Here is an 11,414-nt window from a genome sequence, read left to right as displayed (position 1 = left end):
AATATGAAGCCTTAGTAATGGGACTAGAAATACTTATTGGATTACTGTAGACACCCCATTTTTGACCGTCCTCAAGACTTGGACGTCATCGTTTGAATACTCGATGATCATCCATGCTCGTGTTCGTTTTGAGTTCCAGAAGGTCTCGGCTGCGCGCCTTGCCTTAGGATCTCTCAACTTGTTTGTTTTGTGCTTAGTTGTGGACCAAGGACTTGTGGTTTTGCTTCTGAGGGAAAAGGGTGGCTTGTTGGCCATCCCTACAACCTATTGGCTAAGGCATTGTGCCATCGGCCTTCTTTTCTTGCTATCGGCCATAAGTGGTGGCCGATCGGCACTCTTTTTGGTCGATCGGCCATATTTCTTGGCCAAGACCTTTTCATCTGTTTTTTGCAGATATTTTGTGCCAGCTGTGACAGCTGATGAGCACAATTCTCATCCTCCATACATATGGAGGGATTTGAATCAAGACTCAAGCTTGTTCAACAAGCTTGAGAATTGAAATTCTATAAGAAGGGAGGCCCCTCTCCCTTTCCAGAGGTTCTAAAATCTGATATACAAGTTCTATATCTCTCTCTCTCTCTATATATATATTTTACCTCTCTCTCTTCATTTACCTTTGTTTGTGCTCAAAAGTGTAAAATCTTTATACTATTGCACACAAACACCTACTAGAACACCATCCTTTTGTTGCTAAGGTACTGAGGAGTTGGTTTTAGTGTTTTTGGGTTGGTTTGAACTCAGAAAAGCTGCTGGAGTTGTGTTCTTGAAGGTGTTCTTCAAGGGTGAGAAACTAACCTTTTAATCTCTTATTTTGGCTTAAGCTTTTAGACCTATTTGCATGCTGATTTAAGCTTAACTTTCTACTGTAAAAAGTTCTGATTTTTCATGCTTGTGATGTTTGTTTAAGGTCACTTTTTGGTTAGGGATGGTCTACCCCCTCTTAGGCCTTGTTTGGCCCTGTTTTGAGCCATCCCTTTTGGCTCTTGTTCTAGCTTTTGCATGACCTTTCTACCACTGAAATCCAGAGGATTTTCAGTGGTGGAAAGGTGGTTTTGGAGTCTTGAATAGGAAAGGGACACCTCCCTCTTCTTGTGTCTTGCATGCTAGTATAAATGGCTCATAATAGTGGCATGTTTGCTTAGCATGTTTTAGTTCCATTTCAACAACTTTTTGGTGTTATTTTAGCATGGTTCAACTTTTTTTTAAGTTGGTTTGATAGCATCTTGCATGCTTCACATACTTGTAGAGCAATCTTGCATGCTAGCATAACATGCATCTCGTGTTAGGACCATCATTCTCGCATGTTTTGACTCAACTCAAAGAAGTTTTCCCTCATGTTTTACCATGCTTGAGCTCTGTTTGATGTTGTTTTAGTCATGCATGCATTGTTTTGTATAGCCATGGTTCAATCTAGCATGTTAGCATTGTGTGTCAAGTCCACTAGCATGCATTGCTTAGACTATTCTCATGATTTGGCATCATTTGAAATGATATTTCAGTGCATGTTTCATGGTCATACACTTGCCTTTGTCATTCTTTCAATGCTTTGAAGAGTTGGTGTTTTATGCCTTAAGAGTGGGTCATTGTGCATGCCTCTATGCTTAGGTCTTTAGGATGCCATCTCAGTGGGTTTTTGGGCTTATTTTGACATGCCATAACTCTGATTTTTATTGGTTAAGTCATGCCATGTTTAGTTTTAATAGGTGTAGTGTAACACCCCTTGCTAGCCTTGCATGCTTCATGCTTTTGATCTTTTGTTCTAACTTGTGTTGGCTAGGTTCGAGCATGCTTTTGGTCTTGTATTGACCTGTCTTGGGACTGTCTTGGTTGCCCTTGGCCCTTTGGGGCTTGCCTTGCATGGCCATGGTTTAAATCCCTTTCCTAGTTTCAAACTTTGAGCTTTCTTGCATGCTATCCTTGTGTTATGTGAGTGGTTATGCACCATTCCATGCATGATTTCAGGGCCTATAGTATTGTCATACATCCATGCTTTTCATTCATTGCTCATGCTTGAGAGTAGTTGTCTTCATACCTTGTTTGCGAACCAAAGTGTGTGCATGTTTGTATGTGCATTTTATGCCATCAATTCATCACTTTGGCCACTGATTTGGGCATGATTGAGGTCTGCCCATTTTAATTTAAGTCCATTTTTGCATGTTGTTGCATGCTGTTGCATGCTTGTCTATCTCTTTGCATGTTGTTGCATGCTTGTCACATTGAATGTTGTTGTATGCTTGCTAGTTTGCATGTTGTTGCATGCTTGTCCATCTCTTGCATGTTGTTGCATACTTGTTGCATTGCATCATGTGTGCATACTTGAGTTACATTGCATGTTTGCATGTTTAGATTGCATGGCATTTTGCATGCTTATTACATTAGCTTTGTTTGGCATGTCTATGTTGCATATATTGCATTGTGTTTGGTTTGGGTGTTAAGCCAAACACGAGGAACGAGGGACGTTTCATACTTGAAATGATGAAACGTGCCTTAATCCTCGGTCACCGACCCTCTTGATCATGCATGATAGAGGTTAAGGCATTATGTGTTTTTGTGTATTTCATCCACATTGAATTGTGCGACTCAGCCTCTTTGGCCATCATGTATCGAAATGCGTGATTGATGGCTCGAGAGTCTAGCACTACACTCCTTTGAGTTTCAAACATGATAAGGGGTGTAGTTGCACAACATTTTCTTGCAAATGTATTGCCATGCCCCTGTTTGTACTCTGCTGCAACAAAAGAAGCAATCTGCAGGAAGAGATGGCCGATCGGCTATCTGGTGTGCCGATCGGCTAATAATGTTTGACCGATAGCCTTAAAAGTGGTCGATGACCCTCATCTCTTGGCCGATGACCATACCATTTGGCCGACGACTTCTCAGAATGTTCATGAGGTAGGTCAGAAGCATTACAGAAGTTGGCATAATTTTTAGAGGTGCAGAACAGTGCAAACAGAGGCAACATGAGGCATGGCAATGGATTTCCGAGCAAAGCCGACCGAGCATGCATCTCTTCATCGCCTGCGAGGCCATTTCAGTATTCATGATTAGTTCGTTTAATTTAATCATGTAATTGGTTTTGTAATATTCATTTAGCTTAGTGTAACTATTTGTTTCAATTTGGATTGTAATAATTAATTAACTTGTTAGTTAATTAGTTTTGGTGTTGTAATAATTAGTCTAATTAGATTATTAGGTTAGTTAGAATAGCTTAGCGTAGCTAGCTCGTATTATTCATTCGGACCCTCCGTTGAGAGGGCAAATTTTGTAATAAGTGTGCGTGAGTGTGTGAATGTCTTCCAACCCCACGTCTTTCTTCCTTTTACTTAACCGCTTACGATGGTTAGTTCTAGGTCATATTTCAATTAGCATCCTCATGCTTGCATGTTTGCATTCATTCATCTGTCTTGCATGCACCGGGCTCGGCGCATCATACTAACTGCATTGTACTTTAAATACATTTACTTGAATATGTGTTCAACAGCATGTTATCAAGTTGCATCTCATATGTCATCTTAGAATAACCGAGCCTATTTCTAGTTGCATTTTGCATGTGTTGCATTAGCCATCTTAGCATAAACTAGAATCATGCATTGATTACTAACTAGCTTCTGTTTTGGCTCGGAGTACTAGGTAAGCTTTTACGCTTTAGCATCTTGCATGTGTGTAAGTGTTGCCATGATAACATGCTTGCTATGAGGTTATCTGCTTAAGTGTTAAATTGCATGAATGCTTGTGGATGAAGGTTGGATTGCTGGAATTGGAATAATTCATCAAAATACGAGTTTTAAGCCCACTAGAGGTGGCAAAATCACGTTTTCTAAGCCCACTCGAGGGTGGCAAATCCACGTCTTAGCCTACTTGCGAGTAGCACCTTTAAACCATTTTCAAACAAACGAACATGAGATGTTTTGTTCCAACTTAGGCGATCTAGTCTATACTTGTGTGTTGTGCACATCACATAGTAATTCTAGGCTAATAACCGGAATAAGAACGCATGTGTTTTCAAAAACAAGATATCATGTTAGTACAGGCCGATCTTTGATCGGGCGAGCGGGGGTGCTCATTGCATGACCTTCCCCTCTCGTACCCAAGTTCCGGAGCTGAGGCAACTTTGGTGATGACGGATACGTGGCCTTAGGCACGAGTCAGGATTTCCTAAATTCCCCCAAAATAAAATATCTAGGTGGCGACTCTGTATCTGGCAAAGCAGTCCATGTTTGGCACTTCTTTATAAAAATCAGTTTTCCAAAAATGATTTGCCGGATTTGGAGTCTTTAGTGATTTATCGGTCTTGCATTGCACTTTGCAAGATTAGATTCAGAACCGTGACATTGAGTCCGAACTATAGTAGCTAATGAACAAAATGGATTCCGCGCCATCCGCGCGCGGAGCCGGGACATTTGGGCACGTCTACAATTACAAGCTCATGCAGTTGACATATTTGGAGATTCTCAATTGGTAGTTAACCAGGTGAAAGGGATTTTCAAATGTCAAAGTATAAGCATGTTGCCATACTATGTTGTTGCATTACATCTGCTTTCTCAATTTTAGATAGCAAATGTAACTCATGTCCCAAGATACTTGAATGATAAAGCTAATGATGTGGCTCAAAAAGTTTCGAATTTCAAGATAAGGGATAATACTCAAAGGGACATAAGCCAAACAACATATCAGAAAGTAATACCACTCTTAAATAAAAGGAATGTGGCCCTGGAAGTCAATCATAATGACTTACAAGAATAAGATTGGAGGCATCCAATAATGCAGTATCTGGCTGGCCCATCTTCGAAAGCTAGTAGAAAAATTAAATTGTAGTCTTTGCAATACATAATGTATGGTAATGCTCTCTACAAAAGGGGGGGGGGATGGGTTATTGTTGGAATGTTTAGGCCCAAAGGAAGCATTGACAGCTATGGATGAGGTTCATGAAGGCATCTGTAGTGCTCATCAGCCTGGTGTGAAGATGAGATGACTGCTTCGAAGGCATTCCTACTATTGGCCAACTATCCTTAAAGACTACATAGAATATGCAAGAGGTTACCAGGCATGCCAAAAGCATGGCACAATTAGGCACGTGCCCATAACTGACCTACATGCAGTTGTGAAGCCTTGGTCATTTAGAGGATGGGTCATGGATATGATGGGGAAAATACACCCACCCTCTTCGAAAAATCATTGTTTCATCTTAGTGGCCACTGATTACTTCACTAAGTGGGTCGAAGCTAAGCCATACAAGGCTGTAGACTAGACTGAAGTCATTGGATTCATTAAGGATTTGATCTATAGATTTGGTATCCCACAGACTATAACTGTTGATAATGGGACTGTATTTGATGGAAAAATAGTAAAGTCTTTTGTGACAGAGTTTGGAATTAGCCTTGTTAATTCCACTCCCTATTATGCACAAGCCAATGGTCAAGCTGAATCATCCAATAAATCTTTGAAAAAAGGAATACAGAAAGTTGTGGAAGACAATCCTAGGGATTGACATAACTTATTGTTGGATGTATTGCGGGCTTATAGGACTTCTCCAAGGTCAAGCACAGGAATCACTCCTTATACCTTAGTATATGGGCATGATGCAGTTCTACCTGTGAAAATTAATGTTAAGTCCTTGAGGGTGAGATGTCAAGACCAGTTAGATCTTGAGCAATACCATCGGAGTATGTGCTTGGAATTAGAAAGTATAGATGAAGTTAGGATTCTGGCATTAAATAACATTCTTTTCCAAAAGAAGAAAGCAGCCAAAAACTATAATAAGAAAGTCAAGCACATTAGTTTTGATGAAGGTGATTTGGTATGGAAGACAATACTCCCAATAGGGATTAAAAGCCACAAGTTTGGCAAATGGTCACCAAACTGGGAAGGACAATATCAAGTTCATAAAATCTTGCCTATGGGAGCATATCATTTAAAAAAATTGAATAGATATGTACATCCCAAGAAAATTAATGGTAGATATTTGAAACCTTATTATCCAACCATATGGGAAACACAAGGAATAGAATAAGTGCTAAATAAAAGAACATGAGAACACTCAGATGATAAATAAGAATTTTTATTTCATAAAGAGTTGAATACATGTAGCCATAGATTCGCCCAGAAGTCAGTACAATGTCTCAGTTGTTCTTTTACAATAAATGCTCTATTCTGAAGTGATGGGAACAACTGGATGGCTGTAGCCATCTTCTGCTTTCGATCAGCCAGTCCTTAATTGGTAATCTGCAATTTGGTGGTAGTTCGATCTAAGGCTTGGTTGACTGTTAATAGTTCATCTTCAAGTTGAATTTTCTTCTCCAATAGTTGAGCTCGAAATTGGGAGACAGAGGAATGTTGTTTCTTCAATTCTGACACCTCAGTATGTACTTTGGAAACAAAGCTCTAATCCCTCACCAATTTCTCCTCTACAACCTTGGCAGCATGACAAATGTTGATGTAAAAATCAATGGTGGCTGTTGCTTGAGATAAATAACTGGAGATAGCCATGCCGGATTGCTCAGCAATCTTGCAACATTGGAGGAAGCCAATTTTTATTATAGGCCTCTATAAGGCTTCGAAAGGAATCCTCGAAAAAGATGCCAGTAGCTTCAGACAGCTGTCCAAGTCTATCGAAGGCAAGGAAGTCTTATCACTGGAGAAAGAGCTCTCAAAAATTTCTAGCAGAGAATCAACCAGAACTAATGGCTTAGCCTCATTGCTAGTCATTGGAGAGGTGGAAGGTATGTCAAAAAGACTAGCAAGTCTAGCCTCAAAGATATCCACCTCATCCATTAACAAGGAAGATGCAGAAAGAGCCCTGGTAGAATGAAGAAATGACTGCATAGGAATAGGAGAAGAATGTGGAGTATCCTTAGCAGTCTCTATAGTTTTGGCTACCAGTTGGTCAAGAGAAGAAGGACTGGAGCTAGGCAAAGATAATGGATGATGGATTGGAGAGCTACCAGTACCTTCTCTATAGGAATTAGCTACCATCAAAGATAAAGTAACAGCTGGAATTTCCTTAGGAGGGGGAGGAGAAGTAAAGCTCGAAAGAGAATCAAATTGAGTAAAATCGAAAGACAAATGAGGGACGTATGGAGTTAAGCCAAAAGAAAGAGAAGCAGGAATACTTGGCCTCAAGAAGGGTATGAAAAATATAGGGCCAAGAAGTGGGAGAATTATTTGAATGGGCTTCACATCTTGAGGTTGTTCAACTTCAACTTCAACTGAAGGAATCCTTATTGGAAGAATAGGCAAAGTAGTTGTTGCTACAAAATAAGAAATACAAAACAATGTCAAGCCTCAGTATTGAGAATTTGAGAAAGATGAATAGAAGTACGAATGAGCGTACTGGTTTCAGAAGTAATGGCTATGATTGGGAAGTTGCGAAGAGTATAGTGTCCAGCAGTTTGTTGTTTTCTTGCAACCTCTTTCTGAAGTGCATTAGCGGCGGCGGCGGCTTCATCCCTGAGCATTTGTTGTTGCTTCCTCTTCTTAGCCCTTTGGAATACAATAAGCTCTTTGGAATACTCTACTTGCACTGCTTTAGCAAATACTTCGTGGATGGGATCTCCAGTGAATTCAGCAAGAGAGACAGGCATCTTCTTTCTTCTTTTTAAGGGTGTTTCTTGCTCTTGTTCTGCCTCTTCTTCTTCTACTGCCTGAACCCCAGGTGCTTCATCTTCAGGATCAATTAAAAGCTTTATTTTCTTTTGTTGTTGTTTGCTCCTGAGAAAATTTAAAGCTTGGACCTTTTGGGGAGAATCTCCCTATGAGGCACCCGTACCACCTTCACCAAAAGAAGAACTAGAAGTAAGGCTAAAAGCATTATAAAAAAGAAGAAGAGAAAAGAAACAAGGCTACGTACCTTTCTTCGAGGCAGCTCGAATAACTCTAAGAGGAGTTGAGGCAGCAGGAATAGGCTTTGTAAAGACAGGTGCAAGGACTGTGGTAGTAGGAACAGTGGAAAAAGTAACAATTCTAGCCCCTTTTGATTTGGGTTGAAGTGTATCCAATACCATTAATAGGTCTTGGGGAGGAATGACCAAATATACCTCCATATTGATCACCCACCAGTTTTGGCACATTTTCAATAGGTTACTTTGAGGAATGAAAGGGAAATACTCAAACTCAATCAAGTCCTGGATAAATTTAGAAGTTACTTCTTCTAATCTGGATCTTCGAACCTTTAAGTCCCTGTTGGTAAGACTTAAATTGGTCTGGCTGTAGAGAGGTATTGGGACCCCTTGTGAGAGGCCAAATTGCCTAGCAAATTGAGCAGAACAATAGGACTCAACAATGTACTTGTAATCTCTGGGGTTCATAGTCCCAATGAATAACTCTCTAGGGATTAGAATAGAGGCCCATATGTTCTTGTGTTGGGGTGAAGAGCAGAACCTATCACTCAGAAAGGTTTTCAACCAAGATGGGCCAATGGTGGTAGGTTCGAAGGGACGGAAGTTATGGGAAGAAAAGGAAGCTGGGAATTGGTGGAAGAAAGAGAAGTAAAAAGCAAAGGTAGAAGGATAAAGTGAAACGTTGGCTAGCCTCATGCCATGAGTAGTAGGATTTGGTTCCAAAAACTTAAGGCATTTAGATTGTAGTTCAGTAAAATATGCGAAAAGCCAAAGCTGAAGTATCCAAAATGGACCTCCTTGATTGGCATCCAAAGGTTTCTCACAAAAAAGAGAACATGCTCTATATACGTGACCTAGAACGTATGGAGCTAAGGCCACATTTTTCTGTAAAACAAGGGCTTTGGCAACAGAGGCAAATTCAGGCATGATCCTCTGAGAAGAGGTGCAGAAAAAGAATTTGTAAAGCCAATATAATATGAAAGAAAAGAATTCCCTATCAGTCACAGGGCCCTCTCTTTTATTCTCGGCCTTGACAAAGTCACTATAGGATGAGTTAAGAGAGGGGAGGGAAAAAGGGGTTTGTAGGTCAGGATAATCTGGTCCAATGAGGGTTCCGGTGGGGGACAATCCTAATAAACGGCAGATGTCAAGAACAGTAGGGGCTATTATCCCACATCTGAATTGAAAGAAATTGAAAGCAGAATTCCAAAAGCAAAGGGCAGCAAGTATTAAGAAAGAGTCCTCTGAAATAGTGAACCTGGATAATTGGAGGGCATCGAAAAGGCATAGCTCTTGAAGGTCCAGAGTCTTATTAGGGATAACCCGATCATACCACTCTTGCCATTCTGGTCTCACCGTGGGCCAGCAGCGATGGGGGCGGTTCATCCTCCAACTTCCCCTATTAAGACCACCTTCGTAAAGGAGACAATGGTCCTCTAGACGTGGGTATAGAGTTGGAAGCTCAGTAGGAATCTCCTTGAAGATGGGCCCAAGCACATACTCTTGCTGCTCATGACGATGAGGAATGAAGATGCGTCCGTCAATGGCGCTTTTCTCACCAGCCTTGTACTTCTCACACTCTATGTCAATAATCCTTTTCAGGGTCACAGACGGACTTGCACGCTCCACGACCGGTATTTTCAAAGAAGGAGAATCCATTGATAGATTTGTCTCAGAAGACGAAGTCGGGAAAGAGGGTAGAGAAAAAGGAAGGTTAGGAGAGATGAAGGGTTAAGGTGAATTCAAAGCATGAAATAAAAGGGTTTTAAAACTTTTGTGTCTAAAAAAATATACCCAGTCGTGTTGCACGAACGGAATTCACAAAGAAGTACCAAAGCTACGGATGCGAAAAGTTTCTTTCTATATTGATAATCATGGAGGGAAACACATCTCAAATACTAATGTCAGCTTCGAAATAAAATATTTGGCTTCGAAACCAATTTTTGGCGCCAAAATGAAATGAAAAACGGCTTCGAATGTCGAAAGCTTACTTCGGAGCACATTCCATGCCTCACGGTGAAAGTGTGTTTAGATATTTGTTTACTTCAAAAGGATTAAGAACCTGTTTTATGGTTTCTTAGTGAGAGTAAATCCTTCGAAGCAAAACTTGAAATCCCTCAAAGTTAGGAATGGTTTGTTCTAAGTTCCAAACCAATAGTTGGTTTGATAATATACAGAAGAGATTGCTCTTTTATAATAAAACAATGCAGTCCTTAAAGGAGGCTTCCATATTTCTGAAAGTATGAATTGTTGTTCGAAGCAAAATTGGTCAATTTAAGACTGATTGATCGTACTAACCATATGTTGGATATGATTAAAGCAAGCTTTAAGGGGCAAGATTGTCGAATTCAAGGCTCTGATTCTGAAAGGAGACTTCCATATGGTGAGAGTAGTCAAATTGATTTTCAAATATTTCATTGAGAGTCAAGTTTCGAAGAGAAAATTGATGATCTCGAAGCCACAATTTTGTTAGTTCTGGGTAAAATTAGACCCAAATAACAAAACAAAATCTCTCCGCTTTATTAAAATAAGTATGATTACATCAGAGGTCTTGCTTAGGCACATATTCAAGCTCATAAAAGTAAGGAACAAAGTAAATGACAAGGTCATGGAATTTGGTCCAGCTATGGTCAATAAACTACTGTTCCTTTTTTATTTTATCTTCTATTTTCTCTAGGCTTGGTTGCTGAAGTTGGTGTGCTCTTACTTGACAAAAGAGCTTTTCAGCCTTTATTTCAAACTCTATTTCTTTTAACCCTTGTTCCATCTCATCCACATCCAAGTCATCCCAGTACGCAGAGTTTTTATTCTTGAAGTCATCATATTCTTCGATGAGGTTCTATGCTTCATACTGGGTATGAACTCGAAGGGCTGAAAGTTGGTTCAAAGACTGGATGGTGGCCATATAAGTTTGGTGCCAATGACGAAGCAATGGGAGTTGGTCCAAAAACATCTGGAGCTCTACTTGGGCGATGGGGTTGAGAACATGACCTCGGGTCATAACATCACTGCCCCATCGAAAGTTCTTGAGAGGAACATCATCCTCAAGAACGTTGAAGGGCAAGTGAGAAAAGGCCGCAAGCAGAAGTTGGGCTTGCTTTCGCTGAGTTGGAGTAGGGAGAGGTGGAGGATTATAGGGGGAAAAACCTGGTCGTCAAAGAGGGCAAGCCTCAGTTTCTCTATCCAGTGGGGATTTTGCTGAAGAGAAGGTATATAAGTTTCCATCTCGAAAGAAAGAGGGAACTGGGGGGTGTTAACACAATCAAGCCAGTCAGAAGAGCAAGGCTTTGCCTTCTAGGCTAAGAATGATGGGCTATACCCTTGTGCTTCTTCTGGACGTTGGGTAGCTTGTACTATCTTCGTAGGCATAGAGAATGTGTACCATGCTATGAGCAGATTGTCCTCCAAACTACGGCGGCTGTCAATGGATACATATGGATAAACCACTGAGCTCCGAGCAGAAGGAGGAAAAATTAGAGGGTCGACAAATTCGACAAAATGATGATTAACTCGCTCCCTTAACTCCGATTCTTCAGGTTCGGGCTAGCATCTCCAACTAGAAGCTGCAGAGGGAGAAGA

Source organism: Camellia sinensis, chromosome 10, assembly GCF_055761805.1.
Source record: "Camellia sinensis isolate YWXY chromosome 10, ASM5576180v1, whole genome shotgun sequence".
Classification (NCBI taxonomy): Eukaryota; Viridiplantae; Streptophyta; class Magnoliopsida; order Ericales; family Theaceae; genus Camellia; species Camellia sinensis.
Note: the sequence above shows the minus strand (reverse complement) of the source record.